The following is a 20,279-nucleotide window of genomic DNA, read 5'->3' as shown; positions in this document are numbered from 1 at the left end:
GATGACCAAGTGCAACAATTGCCTGAAGTATCGCAGTTATCCAAAGGGGACCCAATGTGTGCCAGTCTGGGATGACATGCTGAGCATGACAAGATGCACCACCTGCCAGGACTGGCGTGCACCTATCAGTGCAGGCCGTATGGATACTGGCAAAGGCTGTTGTCACCCACAGTGCGCCCTGAATAGGTAAGGCTCAAAACACAAACCTATCTCCAGAGGTACCAGAAGGGATAAGAATAAGATAAGGGATAAGTTGAATCAGCAAGATGCATGCAGTCTAAACACACCCAGTATGGTGAATGTTGATAACTGTGGTGTAACAGAAAACTGAGGCAAGGCTCACAACAGCACCCTAACACTACCAGGTTACACCTCATACTGTGCTGTACAGCCTCAGAACTTGGACCAAGCTACAAAATGATGGTGACTAGCAAGAATTCTCAAGGATAACCACACCCCATGTCGGTACCACAACAAAAGCAGCATGGACTATCCATGCTCAAGTAACAGTGGCTACAACTGCCCCCAGTGTATAGCCTGCTACAGACTACTGTCCCAACACCAGGAACTGCATCCGCCTATGCTGGAATACATGAATATATCAAGTCCTCAAACCCACATTATATTGGGTGACTGCAAATACCAGACATAGACTGGGAGCATTATACTAGCTCCAACAGTGTTGGACAAAGGTTCATAGAATCCACAAACCAAAAGGCCCAGGAACAACGTACCACTCCCACAAGAGGGGTAAGCATACTGGATGTGATAATCAGCAACATGGGTACTGGATGTCAAGATGAGAAGTGTATTGCTCACTGGTAAAACCAGACCATAGAGTAATCACACTGGATATACAAATCCTGACCACAGTCCCTGGCCAGGAAACCACAGTGGAAAACATGTGTTAAGCAATATCTGCACTCCTCCAAACTGATGTGGAATCCATTAAAGGTCCGTGCAGGTGCAAAATATGGGCCACACCTCAGAACCTGTAATACAGCCATTCCATGAACACTGCCAGGAATGCTTGGATTATGCAGTCCTAAATTAAAACAAGACACAGTGCCTAAATCTGGCATGGTGGACACCAGCCATAATGAAAACATGCAAGAGAATGAGGAAGCTACTACATGATAGAGCAAACATGAACAATGAAGTAATCACTGATCAGTAGTATGGCAATAAAATCTGTCCACACATGCAATCCACTAAGGCCAGCCACAACAAGTGGAATCTGTGAATCCTGAGGCAATGTCACACCTGCCCCAATTACACAGACAACCCCCAACACCACCCAAGAAATACAAACATATGTGAGAGATGCAACCATCCATCCAAACTGGAGGCTGAGCTCCCTCAACTCAGTACTCCCAAAACAAGTCAGTAGGAGAAGGTAACCACACACACCACAAACACAGTCCCACATAGACCTATCACAACTGCAAACCAAACACATAAACACAGACAAACATTCCCAGAGGCACAAATTACAAACACAGCACACCAACAGAGGCCTCTAAAGCAGACACCCAATCAAACAGCCTCCAAACATAGCACATGCAACACATAGCACACAAAGCTGGTGTGCCAAACAGTCACAGGCCAGAAGGAGAAACAACATGCCTGATACAGTTGTAATAGGTGACTCCATAGTCAGACACACTGCTGTCCCACACCAGACTGAACAAGGGAAAGGGTACAGTAAGCTGCCTGTAGGCTGCCACAATATGCCACATAACAGAAGTATGTAGGTCACTCCAAAGCAAGTAGAAATATGATGCAGTCATAGTCCATGCTGGTGTGAATGACCTGAGATGTACCGCCCTAGACTACATGAAAAGAGACATAGATGAGCTCTCTGATTATGTAGTCCAGGCCAGTATGACACTCACCGTTCGCAGCATCCTACCCTTACCAAGAGTAATGCCACAGTACAAACATGGAATGATCAGTCATAGCAAGTGGCACACTTACTGGTGTTATTCCAAGGGGATGCAATGTCTGTCCACTTGGGATGTCATGCTTGACAAGCCACGCAGCTGTCCTTGGGATGGCCTGCACCTGTTACCCCTGGGCGTCTGAATATTGGATAAGGCCTTTGCCACCTCCATAGAGCCTTTTGTAGGCAAGGCTGAAAAGACTGACCCACCACCCTAGAAAACATAAGTGGGAAGAAACATAAGGGAAATGCTGACCAATGCCAGATGTGTACACCCCAATATGCAAGCTCCCGAGGCCATCCCCAGAATGGAGAACATTGATGTCTGTGCAGAGACAGAAACCTGCTGCAAGCCTCCTGACAGCACACCAGCACTACCAGGTTATACCATGTATCATGTGTCATGGCCCCAAAACCTGGAACGAAACATAAAAGGAGGGTGAGTATCCGTAGTCAGCACAGACACCCATACGTCCAGGTAACTGACAATGCACAAGGCATTGGAGTTCACAAATGTGCAACTAACTGTAGGCAAGACTGCTGTGCAGTCTGTAGCATGCTACAGACCGCACTCTCACACACAATAACCCCACCCAGCTGTCCTGAAGACAATGAGCAGTATGAATGTCCCACCAAATAACAAACAAGGTACCACTAATTACCACATAGGTGGTAAACCAGTATGTATAGAAAGAGTAACCAGGGACCTAGGGACACAAGTGGACAGTAACCTGTTATGTGACACCCACATTGCCAATGTGGCTAGGAAGACTGTCTACATTTGACACCATAGCAGGAAAGGAGTCACATCTACGGCAACAGAGGTCATTGTGCCCCCATACTTTTCCCCAATCACACCCATAATCCAGTACAATGCCTCATATGGGATGTACCTTACCTGACACCTGCAGCAGTTAGAAAGACCTCAAAGGTACCTCACCAAGAGGATAAAGGGTCACAAATACATGTCATAGGCTGCCTGGCTGTAGACACCCCAGCTGAATCCAGTCACATACTGCCTCACAGAGGCATTGCATGCCTGTTGTAGGAGGCCATGCCCAACACAGGAGTAATGGACATGCTCCACCCCAGAAAACACAAATCCATCGGAGCTGTGAGAGGGAGAGATGTCAACCTCAACAAATAATGAAATAGGATGTGCTGGTGGGACAGATACATAATCCAGAGGCTCCCCACACCCTGGACCAGAATCCCATTCCATGTTAGGCAGAGCCCCTCACTGACACTCTTCAACAGGAATCTTGCCAAGTGGATGGATGATTGTAGAGTTACACTGGGGGTCTTCACTGTGTCATGTCCAGACAGAGGCACAGCCAAGCAAAACATAAATGGCCATAATATGCACATAGCAAGGGGTGTCAAAAGTCACACACACTCTGGCTAGGCCAACAAATGCCCAGGGTGGATAGCCTAGTATGACCCTATGAACCTATGAAGATACAAATTTTACAGGACACTAAGGATAATCCCAAGGCTTTCACAACTGAAGGTAGGAACCATGTTGGGAATTCACAGATATGCCCTGAATCACACAAATATCGCAAACACACACACATATTGCCCACATACATCCTGACAGGTGCAGTGCAAACCCCCCCCCAATGCAGAATATCTATCCCAGACGACTGCTGGACCCCTGACATTGCAGATGCTGAGGTAACAGCCAACATCTACAAAGCAAAACACACAGCAGCAATGGTATGAGATGTTGTCCTGGGCTTAGTGCAACATGGACTCCAAGATGAATGGAATGCCAAACCACACTACTGCTCAATGTCAGCCTTACCACAGAATATGTACCCAAAGAGCAGTGTACAACAACAGTGGTCCTTCTCAACAAAGGTGTTGCCTGAATGGATACTGAACACTACTACCCCAGAATCCTGAGAAGCTCGGTTTGCACAGCTATGGAAAGGATCAGCATGTACCACAGACATAAAGATATTGGGGACCTACTGACACCGGACCCAACCCAGTGTGGCCTTCCCAAGTGCAGATCCTGCCCTAACCATGTTTGACTCAATTGAAACAGCCATTAAGGTCATTGATGAGGGCAATGTGCTCCACACAGTGTATCTGGACCTTGCAAAGGCTTCTATACAATACCCTATGTGTTCATTATAGATAGGCTCACCAGCTTAAATATAAACCCACATGTCAGTAGAGGGGTTGCAAACCAGACCAAGGACAGAACAGACATGGTCAGACATGCTGCAGCCATGTCAGACTACAAACCAGATATAACTGGCATCCCACAAGGCTTTGTCCTGGGAACACCCTCGTCTGGTATATATGTCCCATAGGTACAGGCAAACATGGAAGGACTGTGTCCGAACATGTCTGCAGAGGACTACAAACTGCTCACCACATATGATCCACCAGCTGACACAAGCATCCCACAAAAGGGCCACATAGAAACAGACAACTGGTGCCATAGCCATGTCAGCAAGCTAAGTGCAGAAACGTGTATAGTCAACCCCCGTGGATATACAGTAAGTGCCCACCAATTACCACATAGGTGTGTACCCATTATGTAGTTAACATGTAATGAGAGACCTGGGGACACAAGGTGATAGATATCCTGCATTGGACAAACATGTACTGTAGTGTTTACAGGAACATACCATATACCCACCTACTCACAAAGGCTGTCAGATCTAGATAAGGGGAGGTCATTGTGGCTCTGCAGTCATCCTTCATCAGCAGTACAATTGACTACAATAGCCCCTGTGGGATGTACCTCAGCAGATACCTCCATCAACTGTAAAGTCCCCAACAGTACCTCATCAGGAGTATCAAAGAGCTTGCACAGATGCCATGTGTTGCCTGTGTCGCTGGCATCAATGAACATGCTGCACCTTGTACAATCTGAATGGCAGTGAGCCATGCACATTAGAGACCTGAACCCCAGCACTGACTTACATAGGACAAGCTATACTGTGTGCTCCATAACACAGAAGCCACCCCAGCACAGGCTACCCATAGAGTCACATATCAATCTTCCTCAATAGGAACCCTGATGAGTGGATGGGAGATGGTAGATTTATCCTGGGTACCACTGTCATGTCACAGGTAGACAGAGGCACAGTATACTAACCATGACATATGTCATGGCAAACTCCACGCACAATGTGTGTTGAAGGACAAACATACTCTCCAAATAGCATTACACATGGACTAGGGCACATCGCTAGTGTTTGCAAATGTACACCTATGTTGTGGAATACACTACCAATGTTGGACAAGCCTGGTTTAAGTAGTTCATATCTGAACAGAATGCAACATGGTCAGATGTACACAACTGGCCCGTAACCAGGCTGTTGTGCCCACTATCGAAATGTAAAGCAGTGATAGCAGTAAAGCCTAGGATACTGCCCACCACAGTCAAAGTACTACCAGTACACTATACAGTACTACAGTGTTAGGTAAGTGTGAAAGGATGTTGACAACTGTATGCAAAGTATCCCATGCAAACACTGCAGGCACAGTATAACCCTGTTGTGTTCACACACAAAGCAGTTGTACCGTAACTACACAACATGACACACAACACATACATAAACGGGTGATAGTTGTTGAAGTTCACACTCATCCACAAATGTGGTGGGCTGCAGAGTCCAACATATGGAATGCTCACACTGGGCATACTCACACACATTGACAACATGCCATGGGAAGGCTGAACTGGGCATGCTCACACACTTAGGCCAAATCTCGGTGTAGCAGTTGGACACACATAGCTGGTATTGTTATGTTGTATTCCAGGAACCAACCACATTATAGCAGTCTGCCCAGTGCACACAGCTAAATGACTACAGAGACATACGTGATATAGTGGATCCCTCCCAGATGCAAACATCTTCCACAGATGCACAAGTTGTTCATACCAACAGGGAATGCTATGGCAATAAAGATGTGCAAACAGTCTATCAGCAACAAATAATGTGCATTTCACAATTAAACATATGGGTGTAGGGTCAACACTAGGCTGTGTGCCCTAGGGAATGACAGCTTAGCCAGAGTGTGCTTGGTGTCTGCCTCCCCACAGGATGCACATTCCCCTTTCTAAACACAGATGATGTCAGCACGCTCTAAGTACAGCAGGAGAAAAGAAGCTCCCCAGTAATCCGAATAGCGTGCGCCGCTAATGCGTCTGCCTCAAGTGTCATAACATAGTTAGGTAGGGGTGTCAAATCCTGCAAATGCTCAGTGTGTGTGTGTGTGAGTGGGGTTGGTGTGTGTGTAAGTCTGTGGGAGAGAAATGTCCCTTTTGGCAAATAGGAAAACACACTACGGGATGCACATTCCCTTTCTAAACACCAATGATGTCAGCACCCAATAAGTACAGCAGGAGAAAAGAAGCTTTCCAGTAATTCGAATAGCGCGCTCTGCTAATGCGTCCGTCTCAAGTGTCATAACATCATTAGGTAGGGGTTTCAAATCCTGCGAATGCTCAGTGTGTGTGTGAGTGGGGTTGGTGTCTGTGTAAGTCTGTGGGAGAGGAATGTCCTTTTTGGCAAATAGGAAAACACACTACAGGATGCACATTCCCTTTCTAAACACCAATGATGTCAGCACCCAATAAGTACAGCAGGAGAAAATAAACCTCCAAGTAATGCGAATAGCGCGCTCCGCTAATGCGTCTGTCTCAAGTGTCATAACATAGTTAGGTAGGGGTTTGAATCCTGTGAATGGCAAGTGTGTGTGTTTGTCTGAGGGGGGTTTGTGTGTGTGAGGGAAATGTCCCTTTTGGCAAATTGGAAAACACACTACAGGATGCACATTCCCTTTCTAAACACCAATGATGTCAGCACCCAATAAGTACAGCACGAGAAAAGAAACCTCCCAGTAATGCGAATAGCGCGCTCTGCTAATGCGTCTGTCTCAAATGTCATAACATAGTTAGGTAGGGGTTTGAATCCTGTGAATGGCAAGTGTGTGTGTTTGTCTGAGGGGTTTGTTTGTATGTGTGAGGGAAATGTCCCTTTTGGCAAATTGGAAAACACACTACAGGATGCACATTCCCTTTCTAAACACCAATGATGTCAGCACCCAATAAGTACAGCATGAGAAAAGAAACCTCCCAGTAATGCGACTAGCACACTCCGCTAATGCGTCTGTCTCAAGTGTCATAACATAGTTAGGTAGGGGTTTGAATCCTGTGAATGGCAAGTGTGTGTGTTTGTCTGAGGGGGGTTTGTGCGTGTGAGGGAATTGTCCCTTTTGGCAAATAGGAAAACACACTACAGGATGCACATTCCCTTTCTAAACACCGATGGTGTCAGCACCCAATAAGTACAGCATGAGAAAAGAAACCTCCCAGTAATGCGAATAGCGCGTTCTGCTAATGCGTCCATCTCAAGTGTCATAACATAGTTAGGAAGGGGTTTGAATCCTGTGAATGGCAAGTGTGTGTGATTGTCTGAGGGGGGGTAGTGTGTGTAAGGACAATGTCCCTTTTGTCAACTATGTGAACAGACTACAGGATGCACATTCCCCTTTCTAAACACTGTTCAGCAGAAGGCCATGGCTCTGGCACAAGATGTCTGTTGTTATGATGCCCCTTTGGAGGATGCTTGTGTCCGCTGAAGAGGCGATTATGGTGGCCTGTTTGCAGTCATCTGCATATTTGGACAGCCACAGTCCGTCCGTGTTGGCCTGTACCTCCAATAAAATATACCCAACAACAGGGTCCCAGGACTAAGCCTTGTGGGACACAACCCGTAACTGTTGTGGGGTCTGGCATGGCTCCAGCAATGCTAACCATGTGGTATCTGTCCTTGAGCCACTGTGCAATCCATCTAGTGACATAGGGCCTTATATTTAAGCTAGTGACCTTCTCTAGAATGGCCAAGTGGGGTATTGTTGTGACGGCTTCTGCAAGGTCCAGGTAGGCTGTGTGAACCACCTTCCCCTCGTCAATGGCCTTGGTGACTGTTTCAAAGAAATCAACCGGGTTAAACCCGGTAGTGCTGGTGTGCTCTCAGTAGCCCTGAACCAGGCATCTGTAACTGCACAGATATCGATGTTTTCCATGCCAAGGAGTGTTTTGTGTGCACGCATCTGGAGGTTTAGATATCTGGCGTTGGGTAGCTTTGATCTTAGTTTCGTATCCTTTGTGATACCTATGAAGGTGGGTTTGTCATTCGAGCCCTGCCTAACATAGGCACAATGGGTGTAGCAAGAGCCTTTGCCAATATCTGAATGACCAATGCAAACTGTACACATGTTCATAGGATGCAAGTGTCAAGGAATATGCTGCGTGGCCAGTATAGTCCTCCAGCATGGGTCCTCTGAAGTCATCCACCCCAGTCTACACAAGTGTAGAGTCTGCTTGTGCTAAACACAGTCTGTGTGCAGTGACAACCTTGCCTGGGGGTGGAGATGGGATATGGATGTCCAGGGAAAGGTGGACATGGGCAGGTATCAACAATGGTGGTCTACCTCTGGTGTGGAACAGTGGGTACCCACATTGCAGATGGACATGTGCAATATGTATTAAACCATGTGGCTGTGGTGTGTGGTTCTGCCATAGCACATGGACCCATAAATTGTAGTGGCGGTAGGGTAAAGAGGTAGAGGCCTGAGTAGTTCCCACACAATATGCCTGTACCTGATGTTAACAACTGGAATGGTGTATGTGAATACCTGCATATCCTGGCACTGTTCCCAGGGAAGCTAGGTGTGTGTCCTGGATGTGGGTGTGGTGTGCTGGACTGGTAGTGTTGTGTGTTACAGGTCCTGTGGTCCCAAAGCATGGTATAGAACATAACCTGCCAGTGCGATGTGCACATCTGACCCTGATGTAGGTGGCTGCATATGCATATACATGCTATCCCCCACCTGACAGGTAGTAAGACAACCACAAACCTCTGTGGAAATGAAGATGTCAGCACCCTAGAAATACTACAGGTGTAGAACAGATGCCCAGTAATTCGGATAGTGCGCTCTGCTAATGCGTCGCCCTCAAGTGTCATAATATAGTTAGGTAGGGGGTCGAATCCTGCAAATGCTCAGTGTGTATGTGTGTGGGTGAGTAGGGTTTGTGTGTGTGAAAGGCTGTGAGAGGGAAATGTTCCTTTAGCCAACTGGGAGAACACACTACAGGATGCAGACACCCCTTTCTTAACACATTGTGTGTGTGCAGATATGTATGAGGAAAATGTTCCTTTTGCCAACTGGGAGAACACACTACAGGATGCAGACGCCCCTTTCTTGTGTGTGTGCAGATATGTATGAGGAAAATGTTCCTTTTGCCAACTGGGAGAACACACTACAGGATGCAGACGCCCCTTTCTTAACACATTGTGTGTGTGCAGATATGTATGAGGAAAATGTTCCTTTTGCCAACTGGGAGAACACACTACAGGATGCAGACGCCCCTTTCTTAACACAGATGATGTCAGCACCCTATAAGTACAGCAGGGGAAGGGAAGCCTCCCAGTAATGTGAATAGCGCACTCTGCTAATCGTCTCCCGAGTATCGTAATGTAGTTAGGTAGGAATTTGAAACCTGTAAATGGCATGTGTGTTTGGATGTGGGGAGTTTGTGTGTGTGCATGTCCGTCTGAAAAACATGTTAGTTTTGGCAATCAGGAGTTCACACTACCTGATGCACATTACCCTTTCAAAGTACTGATGTTGTCAGCACCCTCTAAGTATAGCCAGAGATGAGGAACTATCTAGTAAACCGAACAGTGCGCTTTGCTAATGCGTCACTCTCACGTGTCATGACATAGGTAGGTAGGGGAATGAATCCTGCATATGGCAAGTTTGCATGTGTGTGGGGGTAGTAGGGTGTGTGTAAATGCAAGTGTGAGGGAACAGATCCTTTTGGCAAATACTACTATACACCAGATGCTGCATACCCCACCAGTAAACACAGGGGATGTCACCACACTATCAGCACAGCCAGACAGGGCTGGTTGGCTAGTAATGCCAATAGTGTGCTCTGCTACTGTGTCTATTACCATCGTCAGAGTACAGATAGGCATGTTTGGGTAACCCACAACTATCACGTGTGGTTGTGTCACACAGTATGACCTTGTGCGGGTGTTTGTACATACCAATGCATGCCATCGCCTAACCCATCAATGGCATTGCACACATGATGTATGTGTGTGACACATACACAGAAATACCTGTGACCTGCAGTAGTTACCATGTCCAACACATGCTTTGTGTGGATAAATGGTATTAGCAATGTATACCAATATGACTGTGTGTCCTAGTGTGCAGGGTCCGCACGTGGCATGTCCCTATACAGTGTGGGTGTCTATTGTGAAAGACCTACAGCAGGGGATACACATCTGGTCTGGCCCATATAGTGTACATGTAGTCAATGTACAGGTGCTGTATGTTCCCACCTGTTGTGGTAGTGGTAACATGTCATTCCACTGCATGTCGGTGACCACATGCTGTGAACTCTTCTGCTAGAGTGTTGTAGCTACAGTAATGCTCACACACAATGTTCGGCTGGATGCAGTATGGCCTTATAAACACAGCTCATGGGACTGTCATATTGCCGGTGTTGTTATGGAGGATAGGTGGTCTTCCTGTGTATGTGAGGGTTGTGTGTGCCATGCTATGAACCAGATGGCAGTCCGACACACTGTCAGCTGCACCTGAGTAGGCCCTGATGGTTTGTGCTGTGCCAACAACCTGGAGGTGTGTGTATCTGTGCTAACTTGGGATACCACCCCTATCCATGTGTGTTACATGTGTAGGGGACGACAGGCATGGTAAGGGGCATAACCTGTCAGTGATGGGTAACACCTGTGAGGCATGAATCATGCATCTGGTACTGCACAGACACTGCAGTTCACCGTGCTGAGGGCAGTGTCCGGTGCATGCATCCTCCGGTGTACACTGCTGTAGTTGTGTAGCAGCACTGTTAGTGTCCTAACCTGTGTGATACCCACGGAGGTCGCTATGTAAACCATGTCCTGCAGCATAAGGCAGTATGTGTGTACCAAGGAGCCATGCCAGTATACATCGGGCCATGTGTGTCACGTGCAAGATGACCCGTGAACATCAATGTGGCTTCCCTAGCATGTAAGCAGACGTTGACAGCCAGTGGATACCCTATGAATGACAGTGGAGACTGAGCATAATGTAGACATACAACAGCCTTCCCACATATAGTGGTAGAATACCTGGGGAGTGTATGTTGGCAACCAACATCAGGCTCATACTGGCCTGTGCCACATGCTGAGAGATCCATTCTATGTTCCCTATCATGTAATCCAGGGAAGTATGTCCCAGGCAGCCACACTGGCATGGTCAATGAGTGAGTCATATCTGTCCATGCCTCTGTCTGACCTGTATGCATGTGTGCTTTGGTAGACCATAGTGCCCCTGTGTCATATCACCGTGCCCTTCACCAGATACAGCCTGTTGAGCGGGACACCAGTGCGGCACACATGACAGGTACCTGACACATCTGTAGCAGGTGTGTTGTGTAGCCCTACAGGCTGTGGGTGTGTGGCACAGGGGATGTGCGTGCCATGTGTGGCATGTGCTCTGTTCTGACGGAACATATGCCTGTGTGCCAGCTGCGGAGGTGTGTGATGCACAGGCAGGCTGCTAGTCTGAGTCCCCACGTACTGTCAGTGTGCGTCAATGTCTGACTGGTATTGTCGTCACTGTAATATCATGTATTGCTTTATTTATTCTTCCTACATATGTTGACAGGGATAGCCCAACTGGATGCATGTCCATTCCCAGGGTAGGCCCGTGGAGACAAGCTACGAGGGTAGCAGATACAGCATTACAGAATACTAGCATGACATAGTACAAACAGATTATTTACAGAGATTACATAAGTAAGCAGGTCCAACATGTTCCACAGGTTAATGTTAGACCTGAGCACAAGCCAGGATTAAATTGTATTTACACAGTACAGTGGTTCACACAGGTTACACATCTGAGTTAGCCAGGCCTGATACACTGACATAGCCAGTTACATGACAAATGTTGTTTGGGTCTACTGTTAAATGACCTAAGGTGGACATTAGGGTAATATCAGCTGGAAGTGGGTTCCAGGATCTACGTACAGGATTTGCAAAGAGAGAATCACCAGCTGTGTTAATAGACTCGCTAGTTCGAAGTAGTACAATGTTAGAGGATCGAAGCGGTCTAGGGTTGTTATAGGGGGTGATTGTAATTTAAGTGCAGGAGTATTGTCTGGACTATACAGGATTTTATAGGCCATAATCAGTTGGTTATACTGTATTAGGCTGAGTATTGATAGCCAACCAAGCTGATTTAGATTGATGCAATGATGTGTCCTAACAGGCGGGCCAGTGGCAAACCTGGCAATGTGGATGTAGCAAATCCAGTGCTTGTTAAGGACAGTCTTGTTCATATGTGAGAGTAGAGGGGATGCATACAGAAGGGCTGCAACAAGGTGTGAGCGAGCTATGGCACCTTTAGCTGGAGGGGCTAGGAAGGCTTTAATTCTGTACAGTGACCCTAGCTTTCTATTGATGGTTTGGCTAATCTGGTTAACATGTATGTCACATATGAGGTTATTGTCTATGATGACACCTAATAATTGTTGTGATGGGTCAGGGTAGATTATTGTGCCATCAGTTGATGTTATGGTAACAGTGAACGTGGTAGACCTACGTGTTTGTGGAATAACAGCAGTTCAGTTTGATTGGGATTTAGGATCAGACGATGTTCAGAAAGCCAGTTCGCTATTGTATTACAGGTGGTCTGGGTAGCTGAACATAACTCTACTGGAGATGTGGCTGAGCAGATCAGAGTAGAGTATACAGCATATTGGATACAGCTGACTTTTGGGATGACAGTACAACGGTTGTTAATGACGATGGAGGACAGCAAGGGCCGTAGGATAGAGCCTTGTGATACTCTGAGGGTGTTAGGTAGACGGTTAGAGGGTTTGGTCTGCCAGAGGCCAGCCTGCTGTTGACCATGCAGGTAGGATTGACACCATTGGAAGGCTCCAGTATCTAGACAGTCTGTGCAGGGTGTGGAGTCCAAGTTGGTGATCAACCATATCGTATGCCTTTGAGTTATCCAAAAAGAGGGCTGTGGATACATCATTGATGTTGCAAGTATGGCTTATGGTGTTAGTAAAGGCTAGGAGGCCTGACGGACTGCTGTGATGAGGACGTATGCCATGCTGAGTGTCTGCCATAATGCGAGTTTGGACTAGGTGGTGCATGATTTGTCTATGATGAAAGTCACCATAATCTCTGCATGTGGAGAGTGTATAGCTATTGGCCTGTCAGTGGAGACGTCAGTAGAGCTGCCTCCTGTGTGAAGTGGGATTACATATGACATTTCCCAGATGGTGGTGAAGTTCGATTCTAACATAGTACCTCTGATTACCTTTGAGACGGGGTAAGCAATAGCATCATCTGGTTTTGATAGGTACTTGGCAGGGTGTTGATCGGCACACAGTGTAGTGGGTTTTACTGTTACAACCAAGGTACGGAGGAGTGAAGTGGCGACTGGTTGGCAGCTGGACGCAAGTAGATTTCTAGGGGTGCTGCTTTCAGGACCAGGGGAGCTAGGAGGTAGATGGCAAGCTAGGGCATACACTGTCTCTGTAAAGGACTGGTCAAAGCTATCAGGAACATCTTCAGGGGTATTATCATTAGTAGCAGCAGGGATTGGGTTTGACGTTTGTCCTGTACGTAGTATATCTGACATGCCACCTGACAGGGTATGGCATCACTGGGTTCAGAGAGACCAGTCCCCAGATTGGCTGTGTGGTGGCATCCCACACATGTGTTGTATATACCTGGCCAAGGGTGATGGCTGACTGCATACATGTGGCAGCTGTGACAATGACACATGACCCACATAAACCACGACTAGACCATGGAGGCAATTCACAGGTTACCTTTGGACATGCCACCCTAGTAGTGTGATTGCCATGGTGTGTACCAACACATAGGGCCAATGGGGAACAACATACTGAAGGTGTGTATGTGTGGGTGGACTGCCTCTGTCTCATAGCACTGACATATATGACTGCACACGTGGGTATATGCCGGGTAAGACGTGTGCAATGTGTCACAGGTTACTTACATGCGTACAGGACAGACAGTGACGTTCTGTCATTTGTAAGGTTGACATACATATGGTACGCTATGCAGATGTCACTAGCAGTCTACAGAAGCACTGTAACCCTGCATTGCAGGTGTAAGCAGTGTTCCAGGGACCCCAGGCAAACATGCATGCAAACAAGGCTACAGTACACAGGGCTGGAAGTACTGCATCATACAACAAAGAAGGGGTAACAATAGCAGTAATTCACAATGCATATATGTAGGCACTGTCAACATGTACCCAGGAATACGCAGCACAGATGGCCATGGTGGAACCGATATTATGTCATACTTATTTGTGGTCTGGACAACATTGGTACTGCACACATATCTACATGTGTAAACATACACATGGCATAGTTGTTGTGGGCATCTTGACACCATTACTGTACATGTCCACCATTGCATATCACTACTTGCGTTAGCTTTCCCCCTGTGCTACCCATGTATACGGCTATCTGTTGACAACCTTACCACTGGCATGCAATTATGTGCATCTGTTATGCTTTGGTATGTACTATGGGTGCAGATAACAATTCAGGACATTCATACAGTTACTACAGCAGGCATGCTGGGGTACACACAGTCATAGCAGCACACTGTACTGTCACCAACATGATACTACTAATACACGTCTATGTAGTCACCCTGTGCATCAGCAACATGTTTACCTGTTCCCGCAATGATGTTGGAGATTGCAGGAGGTGGCACAGTGTCATCATATGCACAGGGTGTGGATTAGGTATGCCTGAGTCAGCCACTGATACCACCAATTGACATGTGTGTGTATGTGTGTTGGTGAGGGGCAGCAGTACAGGGTGGGCCAGTGTTGCTGCAGTGTGTGCGTGTATGTGGTTGCCCTAGGTGTTAACATTCCGCATGTGTGTATGCACGCACACAGTTCCACCTCATGGCTGCCATATACAGGGGTTTGTGGACAGCCACAGATTGCACCTGGCAGGCCGTACAGATCAGTGTCTGCGTGCACGGACACGATACCTGTGCCTGGCAGGGGTGCTACGGACCGTATCCAGTACAACGCCTGACTGGGTACTGTCATCAGAAGCGGGTGTGTGTTGACTGGACACATGTCCCTGTTGGGACTGTCCAGAGCCACGTGCATGTGGTCTCCTGGGGCGTTCCGATGACAGCACAGACCCAGCATTGCTGGGGCTGCTGCTGGCACTATGGAGGCGTGTGCGAGCCTGTTGCCGTCTGCGCCGACTGCCAGCTGCTGCGGCTGCCGGCATATGGCCACTTCGACGCCGCAGATGCCCACCATTGCCCTGGCTCATGGACATCTGGTTATGGAACTGCTGTAATATGTCCCCACAACGTCTGTCTATGACATCGGTGAAGTTATGGATAGCATCCGCAATGTCACGCATACTGTCCGTCATGGCTGTGCGGCATGCTCTGAGCTCCCTCAGACCCTATCTGGTGTACCTTTCCATACGTGACTGAGCCTGCATGACAGTCCGAAACATCACTGAGGTTGACAGACCTCTTTGGGCACATCGGCCAGGGGCAGTACGCCCACGGATGCTCCCACGAGAACCCATGGGCAACTGTCTGTGTGGTACCATTGGAGGACCCTGACCATGGCTGCTGTGTGGGGATGCATGTGCCACAGGTACCACATTACCCTGGTCTATGCCCGCTGTATCCTGTCCATCACCTAGGGACAGTGGTGACATAGGATGTATAGGCAGGATGACTGTGCGCAATGATGGGGTTGACAGCTGTGTACTGTCAATTGGCTGACCAATGGCAGACCCTGACACACCTTCCTGTACCATTACACATATATCATCATCACCAGTAGCCGTGGCACAGGTTTCAGGTTCCCTGCTGCAGGTCACCAGAGCAGCCCCAGAACCTGTGGGATGAAGACAGGAAACACAGTTTACATTCTCCAGACATTGTTACCAGTGATGCACTCATACACACATGCACACCTGGACACATGCACGCAGGCACACATGCACACATGCACACATGCACACATGCACATGCACACATGCACACATGCACACATGCACACATGGACACATGCACACATGCACACATGCACACATGCACACATGGTCATGTGTACACATGGACACATGTCCACATGCACACATGCACACATGGACACATGCACACATGCACACATGGACACAGGCACACATGCACACATGCACACGTGGACACAGGCACACATGCACACGTGGACACAGGCACACATGCACACATGGACACAGGCACACATGCACACATGCACACGTGGACACAGGCACACATGCACATGTGGACACAGGCACACATGCACAACTGGACGCAGGCACACATGCACACATGCACACATGGGTACTGACACCTGCACACATGCACACATGCATGCCCTGCAGTATACACACAGAGCAGTACTGAGTTACACTACTGTTACTAGCATTATCAGGACTATTATAGGTTATGTTAAACACACTCACCAGCATGGATGGCCTGTCTCTCTGTAACCCTGGAGGGACCTGCAGAAATGATGAGATTAATGTTAGTGGGCACATCTGTCCCATTGATATTTCATATGTTCCAGTGTACAGAACAGTCAGGTGTACATATGGCATTTACCTGCACGCTCCATGTCGTGCTGCTGTGTGGAACCAGCCTCCATCATAATGCAGGTGTACTGCTGTTGGTGTTCCGGGGCTGGAGCCACAACACTTAGGAGTAGCCCCTCCAGTCTGGTGAGGGGGGGATGTGTGGCCACCCCACCTCCTGTGGCGACCTGTTGCCTGTGGATATCTGCTGCACGCTGCCGGACAGTTCGTATTAAATCACTGCAGTGATGTCGTACCTGCTCATATGTCCTGTTATGCATGCCAATTTCATTTACCCTATGGACCAGGTCTTGCCACAGTGCGGCCCTCTCCTGCTGGTTCTGACTGGTGCGGGAAAACAGGATGTCATACTCCCGCACCAGGCACCGGTGGATCTCCTCATCCTCCGCAACAGAGTAGGCGGGGTTACGCTGTCGCGCCATCTCCCTGGAAGAGAACACAGACAGGATATCAGCGGACGATGACAGCAATGTATGGCACACATACTATACATAATATGCATGTGTAGTGATATACTACTACTCCCATATGTTGCATGTGTGTGTGTGTCACGGTGGATACACAGGTGCATGGCCAGATATCAGTGCTCAGCGAACACCTGTGCAACAATACCTGCCACATTCCACACTACGTAGTAGCATGCATCATCGTTCAGCACACACTGACAGGTGCCATGCACAACCTCACTCTGGGGGTCCAGTCCAAGGTACTGTATGTGGGACACCGTCCACTACTCTGATGTAGACATACGTTACTCGGCCTGGATATACATATCCCACCACCACCACCAGTACAGTGGACTACATTGATATGTATGTGGTCAGACAGTTATTCACTTGCTGGGACTGGGATGTTATCCATGCAGCACACTGTGCCAGTGGAAGCCACAAGCCACACTGCTGGCCCCTTTGCAAATGCTTACCACATGCTGCAGATTGCATGGCACTTGCACACACATGTCTACCCCAGACCCTATGCACAACAGTTAGGCATCCTGTCCAGTGGACCCCAGACAGAGGCAGACTGTATAACAATAGCAGGAGGTTACTGCAGGGCAGTGCACATTCACATTGAGGGTAGGCATCTGTGGTCAGCACTGGTACTATGCTACAGTCCGTCATAACAACAGCCACAGCCTACTCTGGGATGGTGATAGACAAGAACACTGTGGATGACCATGGGGCCTTCTTCAGTTATGTTACACATATGGACCACATGCCTCAGATATGCTCTGTGTTAGTCCACACCTACTTAACATTCACCTGACACATGCATATTGGCTACATTCCTGCAGACATGTGTGGTGCACATATCCCCCCTCCCTCTCCCTCACCTTTTGGATATTTATCACAGATGCATGTAACATCACTATCATCGCACATGTCCAGGTGGGGGCCTCCCTCGGCAGAGCGGAACACACAGCACCCCTGTGACCTCGTGGTCCCCCTGGATGTGTGCTACCAGAACTCTGAGGGGACATACCACCGCATGTAACACTGATAGTTTATCTGGGCCGTGCTACAGGATATGTACCTGGACAGTGGCATGCAGCGACGGTGGTCCCACAACACTAGTGGGGCACCTCAACTGACCCTGGGGATTACCACATCATATGCATAATGGGCCTGGTCTGCTACGCTATGGGTTAATGCAGTAGGGGATGCATGTGCAGTGACATCAGGTACCTGCAGACACTTGTTCCCAGCCAGTGTGCCTTTGGGATGGGCTGATCCTGACATGTGGGCCTGGCTGACATGTCAAAGCGGTCACTACAGCCATTGCTAGCCCAACGCACAGACACATGCTGCCAGGATCCTTGCCTATCACTGCTTGACATGTGATGTGTGGTCATCCCCTTTTGTTGGAACTACATACACACAACATATCACATGGACATACCTATAGATACAGACCTATGACACATTTGGAGGGTTGACAGTATGCACACTGTTAACCTGCTACCTTGCATTACCTCTGTTTGTCGCAGCTGGTTGCGTTCCACAGCTTCTGCTTGCTGCTGCTATCACTCTCAGTGCTGACAGCTTCAGAGTAGAGAGGGTCACAGTTTTTTTTTTTGTGTGATCTCTCTCTCTCTCTCTCTCTCTTCAACTTCTCAGCCTCCCTCTGTCTGCTTACAGACAATGCAATTAACTTATTGCATGTTGGAAGTTTTAGCACTGGATGCTTTTGTAGGTATCTGCATAGGTCCATGTGATGGCCTCTGCACCAATTGGAGGCCAGCATTTGCTAATTGCATACAGCCAGTTGTGTACTGATTGCAGTTCTCACTGTGATTTCAGATCACTGCTATAAAAGGGTATGTGTGATAGGCGTTGCCCTTTCACATTGTGTGGGCGGGGACCATGCTGGTATGCTGTGGACAGTGTTCTGTGAGTGTAAAGGTTAGTATCTCTCTCCTGCTTCAGGCTGTGTTGTATATTCACATTTCTCCATTCCTCTTTCATATTCCCTGTAGCAAGTGTGTATGCACATTGACTCCTACAAGTATATATAGTCATATTTATATATATATATATATATATATATATATATATATATATATATATATATATGTATATATATCTATATATATATGTGTGTACATATGCATACATATATCTATGTACTTTAACTGACCTTATTATCTACAGGCTGCCAACTAGCATGGCTGTTTATTTTCACACACTACTATTATGGATATCCATTGTTTTTGACATTTATTTTCAGTTACATGCTTTGTGTACTACACATCCTATATTCACTTTACATTCATCCCTACTTTTACAGGTTATATTTATTTTAGCACAATATGTTTGCATGAGAGTCATGGCTTAGTGGTAGGTTGTACAGACTAGTGTTTCCAAGGTCCTGGGTTCGGGACTGACAGTGGGAGTTTATTTTTCTTTTGAACTGAGTACAGAACCTGTCAATCACAGTGACTAAGGCACTTTTAAGCAGTTGTAACCGGGCTAGCACTGGTTTGCGCGGAGCTCACGCATGCGCACTGGCGGTAAGCTCCGCGCACACCCGCTTACAACTGCTTAACGGTGCTTACTCTGGCGCACACCCGCGCTATTTTCTTTGAAAGAAAAGAAAATGGGGAGACAGGAAAGTGGTGAAAAAGGGGTCACAAAGAGGGTAAGACAGTACGGAAACAAGCTTGGGATGTGCAGGAGGGATGTAGGTAAGGCCCATAGCTGCCCATTTCTTCAGCAGCAACAGCTGTGCATATGTATGTAATTTGGTGTGACATTTGAAACCTTCCACCCCTGGGAGAGGTGTCAGGACAACAATAATACTTGTTGTACAGCCAATTGTAATTGATAGGGTCCATGTCCAGTGGACATGTGTGCAGAATGGGCAGCTATGTATGGGGCGTAATTTTTTTGTGGGTACAGAGTGCCCTTTTTTTTTTTCAGGTAAGAGTGGTATGTCAGGTGAAGGCAGTTGGTTCAGATGGGGAGGTAGGCTGGGTAGGTAAACAGACAAGACAAACAAGACGCATACAGGGGCGGTGTATGACACGTGTGGGGGGGTTACACAAATGACGGGGACGGAGGTTTGGATATCCAGAGCCCATGAGCCCACAGATGGCAACAGTGGAACTGATATCCCCACCCATAGGCAGTT

The sequence above is a fragment of the Protopterus annectens genome, chromosome 8.part0, assembly GCF_019279795.1.
Source record: "Protopterus annectens isolate FY-2018-M chromosome 8.part0, PAN1.0, whole genome shotgun sequence".
NCBI lineage: Eukaryota > Metazoa > Chordata > Ceratodontiformes > Protopteridae > Protopterus > Protopterus annectens.
The sequence above is the reverse complement of the archived record's forward strand: the minus strand, read 5'-3'. Positions refer to the sequence as shown.